Here is a 19,453-nt window from a genome sequence, read left to right as displayed (position 1 = left end):
TTATCCTTTCAATTTCCCCTCCTCTTTCCTTCATTCTAATGTTTTCTCTTCTTCCCTTTCGTTTAGCCCTCTCTTTTTACTTTTTTTTAACCCTTTCCTTCCTCTTCCCTTTTGTCCATAAGGGCTTCCCTTTCCCTTTCTTTCTTGTTCCTCGTTTCTCTGTCTTTTCCTCTACACATTGAATATGTTTATTGTCTCCGAATGGTCAAAACTGGGATGATGTTAATGGTAACTGAGGGGAAGTATTACCCAGTTGAAGCTATCTGACAGCATTTTCCAGTGTTCTTTCAGATTTCCAGTAAACTGTAGATTTTGCAGTCTTTTTATATAGCACTTAAAAGAAGCACAAAATGGCCAGCAGTGAATCAACTGCTCCTCTACACTCAGTCTCATTTCCTTCCCATTGGAATCATGTGCAGGGCGTAAAACCAACTGATTCATTATCACCCTTTAGTAATTCACCAATGCTTGTGAATCTAAGAAGAAAAAAAAGCTTGCATTTGTTTTATTAATGATCAGTGTTTAATCATAGAATCCTACAGTGCAGAAGAAGGTCATTCAGTCTATCGAGTCTGCACCAAACACAATTCCACCCGGGCCCTATTCCCGTAACCCCGTGCATTTACCCTAGCTAGTCCCCCTGACACTAAGGGACAATTTAGCATGGCCAATCCATCTAACCCGCACATCTTTGGACTGTGGGATAAGTGTGTTTAGAATTTAAGAATTAAACCGACAACTAACCTCTACAAATATTTAGCACAAAGATTTACAAGTTTAAAGTAATTTAGGGGGGTGCAGAGAATGATTTAAAATAATAGAAAGCAGCCATAATTATAGCAACAATAATAGTAGCAACATACATTTGATATAGTATCCATATTTTTCCAATTAATTTAACAGAGTAGAGGTCATAGGACAGTTATCAGCCCAAACAGTTCATCACCTTCTGTTTAATATTTACAAAGACTCAGTTAAAGAAAGAAGACAACAAAACTAAGTAAACAACCTTAAAGTTCAGTGCCAATGTTTGCTTATTCTTAATAGCATTTTCGTTAGTGTAAGGTGTAATATTTACGACAATGCATGCATCTGCTCGTTAAAGTATTCTAAAAGCTAGATTAAAACTCCTGACTTTATCAGTAGAAAGAACAACCAAAGTGTGAGTCTATAGAATAGTTTTGATCCAACAATAGAACCAGCTTGACATATAACAGACATATCTTTTAACTGCTTGACTTATGGCGAGCTTGTTCTTTAATCTCTTGGAATGCGGAACAATATCCTTTTAATCCTTTGGTGTTTGGCAGGGACACGTGGTAGCTTTCACTTCCCACTGAAAATGTTCACCTACAAACCGTCCTTCATAGCGATAATACTGAGGTTTCAAATAAAAGTGATTTAGCTTTCAGGGTAATTTGAATGTGATCTTTTTAAGATGCAGCTGGAAGAATTATGTTTAATATTTTCTTCATAATTATGAAATGTAATTAGCCCTTCCTGACTGACTTTCAAACTCGCTAATTCACTGATCCAGATTAGTGTAACCCTCCCCCTTTCATGATGACCATACTAAGTGTGGCACAGTGGTTAGCACTGCTGTCTTACAGCACCAGGGGCTTGGGCTCAATTTCCGGCTTGGGTCACTGTCTGTGTGAGGTTTGCACGTTCTCCACATGTCTGCGTGGGTTTCCTCCGGGTGCTCTGGTTCCCAACCAGATGTACTGGTTAGGTGCATTGACCATGCTAAATTCTCCCTCAGTGTACCCAAACAGGCGCCGGAGTGTGGCGACTAGGGCATTTTCATAGTAATTCTATTGCAATGACTAATAAATAAAGTTCAGCCTTCTAAACAACATGATCTGGAATTTTTCACCTGTTTTTCTACTTCTATACATCACTTTCTCCCTTTGAGTTTGTTTAAAACCCATTTTTGGAGACCAGACTGCTGGTGACCCTCCCTAACCTTTCCTTCTTTTATTCAATAGAATTTTATAATGGATTGCACATTTATGAAGTAGGTGAGACATTTATTAAATGCAAGTTGTTATACAGATAAATAAGCTTTCAAGACTCATTGCTGTCAGTGACTAATTAAAGTTTATTTATTAGTCACAAGTACAGTTACATCAACAATGCAAAGAAGTTACTATGAAAATCCTCAAGTCCAGCGTTTATTCTGTACATTGAGAAAGAATTTAGCATGGTCAATGCATCTAACGGGCACACCTTCCAGACTGTGGGACCAGAAAACCTGGAGGAAACCCACGCAGACACAGGGAAATGTGCCAACTCCACACAGTGACACAAGCTGAGAATCAAACCCAGGTCCCTGGTGCTGTGAAGCAGCAGTGCTAACCACTGCGCTACCCTAAGTGTCCATCAACAGACCCAAACCAAAATGAAACCCAAGGGTTTTAAAATTTACAGGAATCAGCCACTCATTTAAAAAGTCAGACCCATCTAGCTTAGAAGTTACATACAAACATAGCTATTAGAAGCAGGAGTAGACTGCTTAACCTCTCCAGCCTGCTCCGCCATTCAATAAGATCATGGCCTTGCTCATCCTGAAACCATAAACTCCTGACCCAGGTCAACAGACCTTTCCATGTTCCGCCCCTTGTCTGCTCTGATTCCCATGGCGGGCAAGTGGTAAAATTCCGGCCTACATCTTTCCTAAAGTAAGAAGACCAACACCAGACACAATACTCTCGATGTGGTATTAGCAATGCCCTGTACAAATGAAGCATAACCTCCCTACTTTTGGAATCAATTCCCCTCACAATAAATGGTAATATTCCATTAGCTTTCCTAATTACTTGCTGTACCTGAAATTCTCTAGTTATTTCTAGACCTGACTCGAACTCAGGTCAGGTTCAGTTGTGTCAGATACTAACTCAAGTGGCTGATTGTTTCTTTGTTACTGAAGCTGACTCCCACAGCCCTGTTATCTGGTACTGCTTTCTTCTGAGTCGCCACATTTTCTGAGCATGGAGTGCTTCACATTGGGCTGTCAGCATTCTCCATCAACACTGCAACTTCAGGATATCAAGCCTATGTAGATTGATGCAGCTAGACTGAACTTGGGGGCCTGTCACTCAGGGTAATAAGATAGTTGTTCTGCAGACCCTCCCGGTCCCAGCCCCCCTCCACCCCTAGAGCTGCCAATTATTAATATCAGTGAAAATTGAAAACTTTGAACTGTCTCACCTCTGCATCACTGTTGGAAACCCCGCAACAAGTTACACCTTGTTCAATCACCGATGCGATTAAGTAAAATTTCAATAAACCGAACTGATCCTGAAAAGATGATTATGTATTCGTGGAGTGCTAGTAAATAACAAATAGATTTTTTAAACTAAAATTTTATCCATTTTTAAACGTATTTTTCTGATTTTCTTAGCTTCTAGTTTCAGCCATGTGTGTGCGTCCCAATCTTCAAATTTGCCCAAAGTAAAGTTGTAAGAAGTGATTAGAGGCAATTGGTGTGATCAGCGTAAGTTCATTTCATTGCTGAAAAAACAGAATCCCTACAGTGCAGAAGGAGGCCATTCAGCCCATTGAGCCTGTACTGACAACAAGACCATCCAGGCCCTAACCCCGTAATCTTACATATTATCCTGCTAATTCCCCTGAAGCTAAGAACAATTTAGTGTGACCAATCCACCTGACTCGTAAGACTTTGGGGGGAAAGCAAGCAACTGGGGGAAACCCACACAGACACAGGGAGAACGTGCAAACTCCACTCAGACAGTGACCCAAGGCTGGAATTGAACCCGGGTCCCTGGTGCTGTGAGGCATCAGTGTTAACCACTCTGCCACCGTACCACCCTATATTACAGTTGTGAATAATGAAGTTGGCGTACTGCATCGTTGAACTGAACCTAAAGGTGCAATCTGTCTGTACTGTGTCCTACCATCCAAGTCAATGGTTCACTCCCTTCATAGTCCTCTGCTTCTTGACATTTTTATCAGGATTTTGTCCTGATTTTCTACCTGGTCTCCAAAAACTGTGAGCATTTGTTACTACCAGTGATAGGTGGATCCTGAGAAAATACTTGCCCTGGATTTCTATAGCAGACATCCTGACCTTCTGCTGTTAACCGATTGATAGAGGATTGGTGGAAATGGTGAGGAAAAGATGTAATCAGCCACTTACTCTGCTAAAGTAGTGGCAGATAATTGGAGTTTGACTCCAATAGCTTTGCGGCATTATTTTCTAAGAATCCATTTTTTAAAATTACTTGTGTTCTTTTCTTTTCCTGCGGGAAAATAGACAAAGAATCTAGGATGGTGGCAACTTCTAAACTGTTAAAACTCCAAGCTTTATGTTCTTACCTCCTCACTTCAGACTCTGAGAAGCATGCAAGGGCCAATTTGTTCTCAGGCCCTTGCTGGAATTGTATTGCTTCTGGAGGGGTGGCAATGCAGCCTAATTTCCAGGGTTGCCTGGGTGAAAAGCTATTTTCCCTTTCCATTTGCATGTCAATACTGGGCTGGTTCCTGCTTCAGGTAGTTTCCTAGTACATAAAAGGTAAGAATATAAGAAATAGGAGGGAGAAGACTGATGGGCTGTTCCAATGACCTAGTGTGCTGTTCAATATGATCATGGCTCCACTTGCCTGCCCGCTCCCCAAATCCCTGGAATTCATAGAATCCCTATAGTACAGAAAGAGGCCATTCAGCCCATCGAATCTGCACTGACCACAGTTCCACCCAGGCCCTACCCCCAGTTCCCACCTACTAACCTACACATCTCAGGACACTAAGAGGCAATTTTTAGCATGGCCAATCAACCTGACCCTCACATCTTTGGACTGTGGGAGGAAACCGGAGCACCTGGAGGAAACCCACGCAGGCACGAGGACAATGTGCAAACTCCACACAGACAGTGACCCGAGCAGGAATCGAACCCAGGTCCCTGGAGCTCTGAAGCAGCAGTGCTAACCACTGTGCTACTGTGCCACCCTAAGAGGTCAACAATCTATTGACTGTCAGTGCTCACCATCATTCCAACTGTGAAGCCGACAGCAACATCTGTTGTCCACACACGTGCAGTAAAATACAAACATCCAAACATTGATGCCATTGGTTCCATACTCCTGCACAGCACTCTTGATGATATCTCCAATAATGAAATAATCAGCGATCAATGTAATGACATGGGCTTGAGGAAATTGCCCACTTGCTACGAATTAGCCAGAAAATTCTACAACCTACCTCAGGAGGAGCAAGGAGCCTTTTTGCCATTCATGGATCCTTAATGAAGTCAGGATTCTACCTCTTTGACGAAGCTTGAGTCACCTGCCTAGACATCTTGTTAAGTGTCTCTGAGCTGTATTTTATTTTATAGTACTGAGTGCTGCTTATGAATACCATAGACAGTACTGAAACAGTGACACACCAGCCTGGATTTTCACAATAATGGGGAGCCTCCCCATTGTAAAATTGGTGGACAACCAGCCCCCAAACATGGCACCTACCATTTCGGGGTGGGGTCGGGGGGGGAGGATTTCTGCACGTGAGTTTCATGGAGGCAGCTATCCATATAAATCAGCAGCTGCCTCTACTCATGTGAAATTTTGTCGACCTAGATGTGTGCACTTTAGACCTGGTAAAGGACAGGTCTGAATTTTGGAGAGGTGATGCCTCCTTTTGGAGCGGTATGGTGCTACTTTGGATAAGGTGCCAGGGCACCATTGGGAAAGATGAGACACCCTATGTAGAGGTAAGGTATCCCTTGTGATTGTTAAAATTAGACATGAATGTGCGTAAAATGTACATTAACTCATTAACTGCCCAAACGATTGAAATAGCCAAACGTACCAAAATGAAGTGTCAGAAGTATCTGTCAAACGTGTCTAAATGAACTGTCAAAGGTAACTGTCAAAGGTGTCAAAGTGAACTTTCAAGTTATACCTGTCAAGGTATTTAAATTCTTGCCCTATAAATCATTGAAACAAAATGTTCAGAGTATTAAAAAAAACAGTGCTTGCCACTTCACTCTGTTGACAGAAACCTGAGTGTTACCATTATTGGGTTAAGGCTGCATGACTGATTTAACAACATTCTGTTATCATTGTAGGGTGCCTTCTATTTTGCAGCTCCATTCACAGCTACAAGTGGCTGTGGGCTCTCTGAAGTTAAACCATTAATTCCAATGTTTAGTTTGTAAGGGATTAAGCAATTAAATGAAATAATCGCTTTTGTAAAGCTGTGCTTTAAGGATAATAAATGTAGCGTATTTGTTTTTATGAATGAGAGTTTTAAAAAAGGCTGTGACAGACATTTAGTGTATTATCTTATTTAATCTCAGTTTGGTTCCTGAGGTTTTTCCAAGGTGGATATGGAATGAGTTGGCGTGGTGTAAAGGAAAAGAGTGATGGATGAGAAAATGGGTCAACATAAGCTGGCACTACCTTGTCACAGGGGCTGTAAAGGGCCATATGTAATGGGTAGGTAGAGGGCATGAGGTTGACATGGAAGGGACATGGGTCTGAGAAGAGGATGAAGGGCTGTGAGGGTGAAGGCTTTTTTTATAAATCTTAGACACAATGTCCAAGCCACTGCCTACCTCCCTGGCAGCCCCCATGCATTCTGCAGGTGGCAGGCTTGACTTCCAGAAAATCCCCATAACCCCCGAATGAAAATCCCAATTTCATTCGTAATGTCCCGGCTCCCAAACTGGGAGTGAAGATACAAGCCATCAAATCTCCTCTTCCCAGCTCCTGGGAGCAGTGAAAAGAAAAATCTTCCTTAATGCCTGAAACGTTCCTTAATGTCCATTAGCGGTGGTAGGACTGAATGTTTGTGGAGATGGTATCAAACAAGTGGGCTGCTTTGTCCTAAATGGTGCCAAATTTCTTGACTGCTGTTGGAACTGCACTCATCCAGGCAAGTTGAGAGTGTTCCAAAACAGTCTTGAATTGTGTCTTGGAGACAGGCTTTGGGGAGTCAGGTTGCAGGATTCCTAGCCTCTGACCTACTTTTGTAGCCACAATATTTCTATGGCTAATCCAGCTCAGCCTCTGAACATTGGCAACTCCAAGGATGCTGAAATAATGCAATGTCCTTCCAAATTGTAAAAAAAATTGTTCTTGAAGATATTGGGTAGGATTTTCTAGCCCTGCCTACCACTGGGATCATCCAGTCTCTTGGCTGGGCTGCTGAATCTTCCACCACAGGTACCATGACAATGGGGACAGGAAGTTCTGATAGTGGTTTTCCAATATTAAATACATGCTGGCACCTTATCAGTTTCATTAGTTGACCATTTAAAAATCACAGTTAAATATTCTCTTTTTGAGAACCAGAGTACATTTCTAGAATGCAATTACAGATTTTTGCCTTATCTCAAGTCTATGTTTTGCAATTTTAAAATTTATCAGCACCCTCCACACAGCCAACGTTTTCTTTCTTTCATGTATTAAGTGTTGGAATGGTCATGCCGGCGAGACATAAATCAAGGGGCTTGTTCTTGCAGCATGGCTACTTTTTCATTAGTCTGTTGTCAAACAGCTAAGCAGTCGTGTGTTTTTGTAAGACTCTGCTATATTTTCATTAGCCAGTAAATGGCAGGACAGGTTGAGAGAGCAGTTAACAAAGCATGCAGCATCCAAGGCTTTATTAATAGGGGCATAGAGTACAAGAACAAGGAGGTTATGTTAAACTTGTAGAAAACATTGGTTTAGGTTCAACAGCAATATTTGTGTGAATTTTACTGCCTCGCTTGCCCAAGTCTCGAAAGGTCCAGCCCGAGGCCAGTGGGGAATGCTGTTCTGTGAGCCTTGCCTGCCACGATCCTGCGGCAGGCAAAATTCCGGTCATTTTGTTCTGTTCTGGCCACTACATTTTAGGAATGATGTGGAGGCATTTACAAAGTGCAGAAAAAATTCACGAGAATGGTTCCAGGCTTGAGAATTTACAATTTACAGGCATTGATTTTCAAAGTTTCGATCCCTGGTTTGGAGTGTAGTCTAAAAATTTCTGTTCCTGCAAACCCGGCCATGGGAAATGTGTCCTGAAATTTTGGATTTTTGTTCTGTTGGGGGGTATGCTTTTATGGATGATTCCAGACAGGGGCTGTTGGGCACTGGCGCTTTGTCAAAGCTATGTAAAGGAACAATAAAGCAAACACAGCCCTCCAAAACTCACCCCTTTATTTACCCCACACACTCCCCATACCTCATCCATGCCAACATACACAAATTCACATTCCCCCATCCACCACACATACTTGCTCAAAGTTTCCATGCCAACCTGTGCCCATCCATCCAACCTCCAAGGCCCTTTATAGTCCTTATGCTAACTCAATGATATATCATGCCCACCCCTTACAGTCTTTATTGGCCCTATACTGAGCTAATGCCAACTCAGACCAATGCACGCCTCCTACCCTCCACCCTTTGATCTCACACCTATCATGTCCACCATGGACAGACCCCAGCACCCATGTCAAGATTAAATAAAGTTCTTAAATGTCTATTGATTAATTCACTATTTCAAAAAAGCACTCTCACTGATAAAATCCCATTCAATACATTTAACATCCTTTATTAATTAATCCCTTATTTTAACAAAATTGGAATTGGTAGGTCCACTTAAAAAAGTTTATTATCACTTGGAGCTGTCAATCAAACTGTACATTGACAGGCACCTAGCTGTGGCAATGAAAGGTCATGAAATCAGTCACGCATCAATAATTATGTAATGCTAACTTTCAGGCTTATGTCAACAGGCAGAGTGAAATGGCAAGCACTGATTTATTTTAAAGCTGCAGGCAGCTTTTGCAAATATTTAAAGGGCTGGAGTTTTAAATGCAGTGATAGCTTGGTACCTCCTTTTGAGAGGTGTAGTGACAGTTTCTATTGGTAATTTCTTTTGACAACTCTTTTTCACTGCTCCTTTTGACAGCTCTGGACAGTTTTCTCAACAGATCCATTGAGTTTGACTATTCCAGTGAGGTTCTGCACTTGTATACGCATTCATGTCTGATTTTAACAATCTGAAAGGGCACTTTATCTCCCCTGAAGATGACTTTCCACTTCCAAAAAGCACCTCACCTCCCCCATCTGACATCTGGCGTCTGAACCCTCAATATGTTCCTCACATAAGAACACAAGAAACAGGAGCAGGAGTAGGCCATCTAGCCCTTCGAGCCTGCCCCGCCATTCAATAAGATCATGGCTGATCTGAAATGGATCAGTTCCACTTTCCTGCTTTCTTCCCATAACCCTTAATTCCCTTGTCTATCAGAAATCTATCTACCCATGACTTAAATATATTCAACAAGGTAGTAATGGGCAGAGAATTCCAGAGATTCACCACCCTTTGAGTGAAGAAGTTTCTCCTCAACTCCATTCTAGACTGCACCACCCCCCCGCCTTATGCTGTGCCCTCTAGTTCTGCTATCCTTTCGAAGCGGGAAGAATCTCTCTACCTCTACCCTATCTAGCCCCTTCATTATCTTGTAAGTATCTATAAGATCCCCCCTCAGCCTTCTAAACTCTAACAAGTACAGACCCAGTCTATTCAATCTCTCTTCATAAGCTAACCCCCTCATCTCCAGTATCAGGCTGGTGAACCTTCTCTGTACTCCCTCCAAGGCCAATATATCCTTTCGCAAATAAGGGGACCAAAACTGCACACAGTACTCCACTTGCGGCCTCACCAGTGCCCTGTACAGTTGCAGCAAGACCTCCTTGCTTTTATATTCTATCCCCCTCGCTATAAAGGCCAACATTCCATTCGCCTTCTTGATCACCTACTGCGCCTGCAGACTGAGTTTTTCTCTCCACTTTTGGTGATTCCCATCATCGTTACAGCACGCCTGTGGGTGGGAACATCTGATGTCTCCTGGATGATACAGTTCGGAGCTGTTTTTGAACAATTAAACGTATTTAAATGATTGATAATCAGGCCCACCCCGTCGCTAGGCCTGAACCAACTGCATCGCCAGCAGAGGGCAGAAAAAATCTCATTCTGAGATCGCCAAAGATTTTGACTGTAAAGGGATTTGTGCCCAAAGTGAACGAGACAGAACATCACCCCCTAAACATTTGCCTTAACCTGAACTGCCTGCCTTCAGTTTGACTGAATTCATTTCCAATTCTGACTAAGATTGATAATAACGTTGCTTGGCATTAATGTTAATTGAATCTTTATGAGTTTTTTCACACAAGTTTTCTAATCAAAAACAAACTGAAACTTATGTTACAATTACCCACGTTTGCAAAGGAATTTGAATCGGTTATGTGAAATTGCCAGAATCAGCAAATAGATCAGCCACAGAAAGAAAGAGTATTATTTCAATTATGATATTGTCCTCAATTCTCCCAGTTTGAATCCAATGAAGTCCACATTTGACTGAGTATAAAATTGTTTATAGAATCCCTACAATGCAGGAGGGGGCCATTCGGCCCGTTGAGTCTAAACTGACAAGAATCCCACCCAGGCCCTAGCCCCATGTGTTTACCCTGCTGGTCTCCCTGACAGTAAGGGAGAATTGAGCGTGGCCAATCAACCTAACCGACACATTTTTGGAGTGTGGGAGGAAATTGGAGCACCCAGAGGAAACCTACGCAGACATGGGGAAAATGTGCAAACTCCCCATAGGCGGTGACCCGAGGCCGGAATTAAACCCAGGTCCCTGGCACTGTGAAGCAGCCATGCTAACACTATGCCACCATGCTACTGACATTAACTCAATCTATTTAATCTCAGATAAGTGATGTCCATCTCTTGGTCATGACAAAATCTGCTGTCTAATATCTTCCTCTTTGGTTGTTACCCATCGCTGCTCAAGGATTCGGTCTAATTTGCCTTCTTCTTCCCGTTTGTCTTATCAGTAATCTTAGTTTTCCTCTCATCTCTTTTTGGATGCTAATTAGAACCATAGAACCCTACAGTACAGAAAGAGGCCCTTCGGCCCATCGAGCCTGCACCGAACACAATCCCACCCAGGAATTTTACCTCTCTTACCTTTCTCTTATTCTTAATTTCCCACGTTGATTTAATTAGCTTTATTGTTTCCCTTTCTCATTCTGTTTATGTATCTCTATTTCTGATCAAGTGGGTTGCTCATCAAAAACTAATTAACTTGCGATCTCATTAGCGAAAACAAACAGGTGTAAGGGAATGCAAGCGCCCTGGAGTGTACCACACCAGCAACTGTAATTAGTCTTTATATTAAACTACTGGCTAACCTTGAGAGCAAAGCAGATGCTAATAAATGCCACAATTAGAAATAAAAATCTGAATTATGGATATTTCACAGCTGATAAGCGCAACCTTGCAAGTGGAATGTAAGCTCAGTTCCGCACTAAATACTTAATGAGGATAAGTTGCAATCCCTTAATGGCAAGTTGTTGTTTTTTTTTCACTGCAGCCTAGAAGATCAGAGAAACACACTTAACATTTTCAGGATGCGCTGTTTTTTTTTAATTGTAGAATGGCAAGTGGTTCCACAGGGAAGTTAAGTGTTTAAGGTTTTTTTTTTAAGTATATCTATTAGTGCCACAAGTAGGCTTACATTAACGCTGTAATGAAGTCACTGTGAAAATCCCCTAGTCGCCACACTTTGGTGCCTGCTTGGGTACGCTGAGGGAAAATTTAGCATGGCCAATGCACCTAACTGTGGGAGGAAACCAAAGCACCCGGAAGAAAAACACACGGACACAGGAAAACATGCAGACTCCGCCTAGACAGTGACCTAAGCCAGGATTCGAACCCGGGTCCCTGACGCTGTGAAGCAGTGAGCGCTAACCACTGTGCCACCATGCTGCCCTCAGCTACATCTGTGGGATGATGAAATAGATACATTTCATAGACTGGTAAACCTTTTCATAGGCCCTTTTCTGGGCTCTGACTTGGCATTGCATGATAATCGTGTACCCGAATCAAAAAGGTCTAAGGATCAAAGGAATTAGTTCCTGGACCTCATTAGCAGATCTGGAATGAGCTCTGCAAACAGATTGTTCTAGTGAAATATCTATGTTGGATATTTGTTGCCTATTACTAGTGGTCCATGTGCAGATGATGGTGTTATGGTTCAGGTCAGAAACTCCAAAATGTTTCATGGAGCCCGCCTGGATCATAAGCTTTGCACCTTGAATTTAGCTAGGATAAGCATGATGTGTTTCACCACAGGTGCAATTCAAGTGACTCGCTAGGGAGCTTTCATCAAACAATGTTTATTTAAGAATATAGTTAACATGTATGGAAAGAAAATTAGCAATAACTTTTATCAATTACAAACAAAAACAAAACAACCACGATAATGTATAACCCTTAACAAATATATCTAAGATGATCCAATCAAACAAAAGCTTCCTTTTGACAAAATCGTTCCAAAGTTTAACACAGCAAAGACTAATGTGCATGTAATACTGGAACTGAGTCTTTGGATGAATGCTACAGTTTTCCTGATACTCTCAGAACTGTTTAAAGTCAGAACAGCTTCTCAGAATACCAGGGAGAGACTCTGGTCAAGCCACCAACAACAGATTTTCTACTCCAGGACGGCAAAAAGCCTTGCTTTCAACTAACCAGCAGAACTTCCAAAACCCGGGGGTGGGGTGGGGTAAGGTGGGGGCGGGGTGGAGGGAGAGAGAGAGAGACACTGCTTTTAGCCTGATGTCCACTCCCTTCAAAAACCAAAACTAAACAGCAGGTAAAATTGAAAACAAACGAGCTCCTGTCACCTCTTAACAATGCAGAGCCATAAAACAACCCAGGATAAAATTGAATAAACCTTATTTAAACCACTGAAGGAGCAATAAAAGGGTCCCTATTCACAACCTGGTGCCACAATGAGATCAGCCAAGGTTGCGAGCTACAGACAATATGATTTTTTTAAAAACTCTTAAAGGTACTGCTATTTAAGGATGACATCAGGGCGGTAGTGAGAGACGATATAGGTTCTATGGAAAAGAAAGGTTGAATTTATTTGGGTAGAAATTAGAAATAGTAAGGAGAAAAAGTCACTGATAGGCATGGCCTGCAGGCCACCAAATTATAATATTATGGTGGGACGAGAAATAAACAAAGAAATAACTGATGCATGTAAAATGGTACAGCAATTATCATGGGGAATTTTAACCTATATATCAATTGGTCAAACCAGGTCGGTCAAGGCAGCCTTGAGGAGGATTTCATAGAATGTATCCGCGATAGTTTCCTTGAACAGTATGTAATGGAACTGACAAGGGAGCAAACTATCCTAGATCTGGTCCTGTGTAATGAAACGGGAATAATTAATGATCTTGCAGTTAGGGATCCTCTTGGAAAAAGCGATCACAATATGGTTGAATTTAAAATACAGATGGAGTGTGAGGAGGTAAAATCCAATACCAGTGTCTTGTGCTTAAAGGGATGAGAGAAGAGTTGGCTAAGGTAGACTGGGAGCAAAAACTTTATGATGGGACAATTGAGGAACAGTAGAGGACTTTCAAACCGATTTTTCACAGTGCTCAAAAAAGTATATACCAGTGATAAGGAAGGACTGTAGAAAAAGGGATAATCAGCCATGGATATCTAAGGAAGTAAAGGAGGGTATCAAATTGAAAGAAAATGCATACAAAGTGGTAAAGATTAGTGGGAACCTAGAGGATTGGGAAATCTTTAAAGATCTGCAGAAAGCTATGAAAAAAGCTATAAAGAAAGTAAGTTGGGTTATGAGAGTAAACTAGCTCAGAATATAAAAACAGATAGCAGAAGCTTCTACAAATATATAAAATGAAAAAGAGTGGGAAAAGTAAACATTTGTCCTTTAGAGGATGAGAAGGGGGATGTAATAACTGGAAATGAGAAAATGGCTAAGGCATTGAACAGGTATTTTGTGTCGGTCTTCATAGTGGAAGATACAAATAACATGCCAAAAATTGATGACAGGAAGGCTAAGGCAGGGGAGAACCTAGAAACTATCATTATCATGAAAGAGATAGTGCTGGGCAAGTTAATGAGGCTAAAGATAGACAAGTCTCCTGGTCCTGATGGAATGCATCCCAGGGTACTAAAAGAGATGGCGGGAGAAATAGCAAATGCACTAATGGTAATTTACCAAAATTCGCTGGATTTTGGGGTGGTTCCCACAGATTGGAAAGCAGCAAATGTGACACCATTGTTTAAAAAAGGAGGTTGACAAAAGGCAGGTAACTATAGGCCAGTTAGCTTAACTTCTGTAGTATGAAAAATGCTTAAACCTATCATCAAGGAACAAATAGCGAGACATCTAGATATAAATTGTCCCATTGGTAAGACGCGGCATGGGTTCATGAAGGGCAGTTCACGTTTGACTAATTTGGTAGAATTCTTTGAGAACATTACATGTGCAGCGGACAATGGGGAACCTGTGGATGTAGTGTATCTGGATTTCTAGAAGGCATTTGACAAGGTGCCCCACCAAAGACTGCTACATATGATAAACATGGATGGTGTTGATAAATGTGAGGTCATCCATTTTGGTAAGAAAAACAGCAAAATGGACAATTACTTAAACAGTAAAAAATTGCAGCATACTGCTGTGCAGAGGCATCTGGGTGTCCTTGTGCAGGAATCTCAAGGAGTTGGTTTGCAGGTGCAGCAAGTAATTAAGAAGGCAAATGGAATTTTGTCCTTCATTGCGAGAGGGATGGAGTTTAAAAATAGCGAGGTTATGTTGCAGCTGTATAAGGTGCTGGTGAGGCCATACCTAGAGTACAGTTTTGGTCTCCTTATTTGAGAAAGGATATACTGGCACTGGAGGGGGTGCAGAGGAGATTCACTGGGTTGATTCTGGTGTTGGCTTATGAGGAGAGGCTGAGTAGACTGGGGCTATGCTCATTGAAATTCAGAAGAATGGCAGGAGATCTTATAGAAACATGTAAGATTATGAATGGAATAGATAAGATACAAGCTGGGAAGTTGTTTCCACTGGCGGGTGAAACTAGAACTAGGGGACATAGCCTCAAAATAAGGGGAGGCAGATTTAGGACTGAGTTGAGGAGGAACTTCTTCACACAAAGGGTTGTGAATCTGTGGAATTTCCTGCCCAGAGAAGCATTTGAGGCTACCTCATTGAATGCTTTTAAGGCAAGGATAGGTAAATTTTTGAACAGTAAAGGAATTAAGGATTCCGGTGAGCAGGTGGGTAAGTGGAGCTGAGTCCATGAAAAGATCAGCCATGAACTTACTGAATAGCGGAGTAGGGTCAAGGGGCCAAATGGCTTATTCCTGCTCCTAGTTCTTATGTAATGTCACAATGGTGAGGCACCTTCTTGAACTGTTGTAGTCCATCTGATGTAGGTACACTCAAGTGTTGTTGGGAAGGAAGTTCCAGGTTTTTGACCCAGCAGCAGTGAAGGAATGGTGATAAAGTTTCAATTCAGGATGGTGTGTGGCTTGGAGGGAAACTTGCAGGCAGTGAAGTTCCCATGTATCTGCTTCTCTTGTCCTCATAGGTAGTAGAGCTCACAGGTTTGGGAAGTGCTCTCAAAGGAGCATCGGTGTGTTGCTGCAGTGCATCTTATATATAATACACACTGCTGCCACTGTCCGACAGTTTTGAAGGGAGTGAATGTGTAAGTTGATAGATGGGGAGTTTAACAAGCCTTTTCCTGGATGATGTTGAAACTTCTTGAGCGTTGTTGGAGCTGCATTCATCTAGGCAAGTGGTAAGTATTCCATCACACTTCTGACTTGCGTCTTGAATTCAGAATTCCCAGAATCTGGCCTTCTCCTGCCATCACATTCTTTATATGGCTGGTCCAGTTTTTGGTCAATGATAACCCGGAGCATGTTGATAATGGGAGATTCAGTGATGATAGTGCCATCGAACATCAAAGGGAGATGGTTAGATTTTCTACATATTCGAATACCTGATTCTGAACACCTGAAGAAAGTTGCCCATAGGATTAGCAATGAATTCAGAACATCCAGTTGGTTTGCCTTGTGCATGGTTTGTGTCCGTATCAATTTCTAACCCATGGAACGTCTGTAAAACCTTAAAACAGATGTGTAGGATGAACCTCATCCAAACCCTTTATAATAAGGCATTTATCATTGAAGAAAATGTGTGGCTAGACTTTTTCTTTGGGATGGGGGTAGAGCAATGTGTCATTGTGAAGGGGCTCTTGTCACCTGATAAAAAGTTTGGCAAGCAGTTTTTTTTAGGCCTTATGCAGTTGCTTCTTTTTTTAAAGTAGGGTCCCGATGACCATATTCAGAGGTAGGTGTAAAATTTAATGATGATACTAGGTGGAATGTGCCTTCTTTTTCCAAAGCAATGGACCAGAAGAGAAAATCGATCTGTAGCTCATCATATTGTCCAGCTCCAGCAGGAGAATGGGGTTGAGAGACTTATCAGCCATGATTAAATGGCTGAGCACTCTCGATGGGCTGAATGGCCCAATTCTGATCCTCTTTTTTGTGGTCTCTTTGTCTTCTAAAGTAAAATGTTGGTTGTGCGTCCCACGCCTGGTGAGTCGACAATTTCGGTTTCCAGAGGTTAGGGTGCCCTCCGATCTCCAGAACAGAAGCATACTAACTACCAATGCACCCCTCTCATTCTTGCCCATTCCCCACACATGAATACAGAGAACGCCCCCACATGCACACGGGACTCCCCCCACAATGGGAACCTTCCCCTCATGCATGGAGATCCTATCCACATAGGATCCTCCGTCCACAAACACGCCTGCACTATGTACAATGAAATGTCTCCTGTGGAGCTCCGAGTGGGACCCCCCAAACGGCACTGCCCCCAGCTCCCTGGCAGTGCCTAGGCATGTCCCTCCTCCCCAGGACTGTACTTAGCTGTACGCCCCAGTGGGTTCCCTTCACTTGGTTCACATTTTTATTACCTGTTGTAAATCTCGCTAATGTGACATTACGCCGGCAAGGGAAGAATTCCCAGTACGGCGGGGGGGTGCCGATACAGTGGGGGAAACCCACTTATGGGGAGTAAATGGATTGAAATGAGCTTCCCAACCTTCCTGGGCAGAAAGCTTCTTATGTCGCTGGCGGGGAACTGGGAAAATCTGAAGTTGAGAACTCACCAGCGAGATTCTCATTTCCAGGTTCTTAGGGTAACAAGGAAGATCCCACTACCTCATCTGGGCCCGGGCTCCAGCCATCAGAGGGTGTATTGCAAAGCAGCAGTGAATTCAGTTTTACATGTGGATTAGGTGGAGAATGGAAGGATGCAGAAGCCTTCAATTACTGTGATTACATGACATTAGAGGAATCTGACCCAGAAATTACCATTTTAGATGGTAGTCAGTGGAGCAGCAAAGAGTGCATTTGTAAGTTAAAACAATGAGTAGACGAGGCTATTCTTTTTAGAAGAATCTAAGGTGGGGAAAATTATAGAAAGGGATGCCTTCTTTTGATTTAACTTATTTGTGTCACATGTTTTGGGGTACAATGGGGATGATTCTCCCATCACGACCCGTAACTATTCTGGCGGGTCGAGATGCGCTTCACCAGCCACGTTCCGGGATTTGCGTATGCGCCAGGAATGCACACGCGTCTCCCAGAGCTGGAGAACAATCAGAGGCCAGACCATGCTGGAAACCAATGGGAAGACAGTAAATCATTTGAATCTTTTAAATGTAATTTAAATATGTTTAATGTTTCATTATCTGGAGCTTACTGGTCCCGATTGAATCTCCCACCCCAGCAGGAGCACTTCATTTAGAGTAACTCCCCACATTTGGGGAGCTAGCGGGAGACCCCACCGGAATGAAGGGGGGGAGGCAATCAGGACCCCCCCACGGGGTTGGACAGTGAGGGAGGTGCCTCTGGGCATGGCCACCCTAGCAGTACCAGCCTGTGCCCCCTGTCACTGTCCAAGGGGCAAAGTGCCCATGCCTGGGAGTATCTTGGCACTGCCAGTCAGGCATTGGGCAGTGCCTGATGTGAGTGGGGCACAGGGCAATCGGTGGGGGTGGGAGGGTCCTGCTGCCACTCTGCAGCTGATCAGACTGGGCTGGAGGGAGGCCAATGATCTGGATGGGCTTGGGGGGGAAGGGGGTGCAGGGCGTGGGCTCCCGGGGGGGGGGGGGGGTGGGGGGGGGAGTGTCTGGCCCCGGGGGAGTCGGTGGGGGGGGTGTGGGGTAGTCTGCTGGGGTGAAGGAGGTGGAGAGGGCTGGACATCAGGGTGCTGTGGGGTGGGGGGGGGGGTGTTCAGAACTGGCCCAGGAATTGTTGTGGGGGCTGCAGTTGGGCCGGGCGGAGGTAGGCCTGAAGGGGCAGCACTGCAGGAGTCTCTGGCTGCCCTGTGATCGAGCTGGCCGGCAAACGGGGAGACTGACAGATTGGGGCCACAGCACATGCACAGAATTCCAGAACTGTTAGACTCCAGCACGAATAGGCCTCTGGGTTTTTAATGAGACTCAGGACTCTGCATCGGATAGAGTGGGGAGATTTGAGTGTGAAGCTGCACTGAATAAACAGTCATGGTCTAGACCAGTTTTCCCACCAATTCGGCACTTTTGGGGGAATCACCCCCAGTGAAAAATATTGTTTTTTGTGCGCTATATAGACAAAACATACCATTCATGGAGCACATAGCGGAGAAGGGAAGGTGAAGGTGCAGAAGATAGTGTTACAGTCAGAGCTAGGGCGTAGAGAAAGATCAGTTTAATATATGGTAGATCCATTCACAAGTCTGATGGCAGCAGGGAGGAAACTGTTCTTGAGTCGGTTGGTACGTGACCTCAGATTTTTGTATCTTCTTCCAGACGGAAGAAGTTGGAAAAGAATATGCCCAGGTGCATGCGATCCTTGACTATGCTGGCAGTGGGAAGTGTAGATAGAGTCAATGGCTGGGAGGTTGGTTTGTATGATGGACTGGGCTTCGTTTACAAGCCTTGGTAGTTTCTTGCGATCTTGGTTAAAGCAGGATCTTTGACAGAATATTCTCCTATTTCACTAAATTCCAAATGAATAATGTTGGATATTACCTTTAAATTCTGCAATTGCTGTTGGATTTTGTAATGAGGCTTTCTCACCTGACATAAGATTTCAGGAGTGTTATAAAGTGATGACTGTCAAGAGGAAACCTGATCAATGCAACATAGGTAGAGAAAAGTTTTTAGAAGTTTTTGAAAAGACCATGACCATTGTTTTATTCAGCACTCACTGTGCTGGTTAACACATTTCTCCTTCAAGGAGGATGGAGGAAGGAAAGAAAGACATAGCTAAACTGAGAGAGGTGAAAGAATGACAAGGAGAACATGAAAACCAGCAACCTGAAACAGAAATTGCGCAGAAATAGAGCGTAGCTGAGGGAACAGGAGCCAATGACAGAAACCATTTATATACAGCACAAGGAAAACATAGAGGAGAAAATCAATATAGGGCATCATCTGATCACAAAATTAGAGCAGTGCTGGACTGGAGAGAAAGCTTGCTCCTGGGAAATGGCTCAAATGTTTTTGTATTATTTAATATCCAATAACGTGTTTGCCCTTTG

The 19,453-nt window shown here is 43.0% G+C and overlaps 1 protein-coding gene across 2 annotated transcripts in view; it reads left to right on the top strand.

The window, feature by feature from the left end:
- sgcd (sarcoglycan, delta (dystrophin-associated glycoprotein)) overlaps positions 1-19,453 on the top strand; it is a 479,929-nt gene that overhangs the window by 434,814 nt on the left and 25,662 nt on the right. The gene's annotated exons all lie outside the window — the stretch shown is intronic.

This window comes from Carcharhinus amblyrhynchos, chromosome 13 (genome assembly GCF_965287045.1).
Source record: "Carcharhinus amblyrhynchos chromosome 13, sCarAmb.v2.hapA, whole genome shotgun sequence".
NCBI classification, from domain to species: Eukaryota; Metazoa; Chordata; class Chondrichthyes; order Carcharhiniformes; family Carcharhinidae; genus Carcharhinus; species Carcharhinus amblyrhynchos.
The sequence above is the reverse complement of the archived record's forward strand: the minus strand, read 5'-3'. Positions and strand labels throughout refer to the sequence as shown.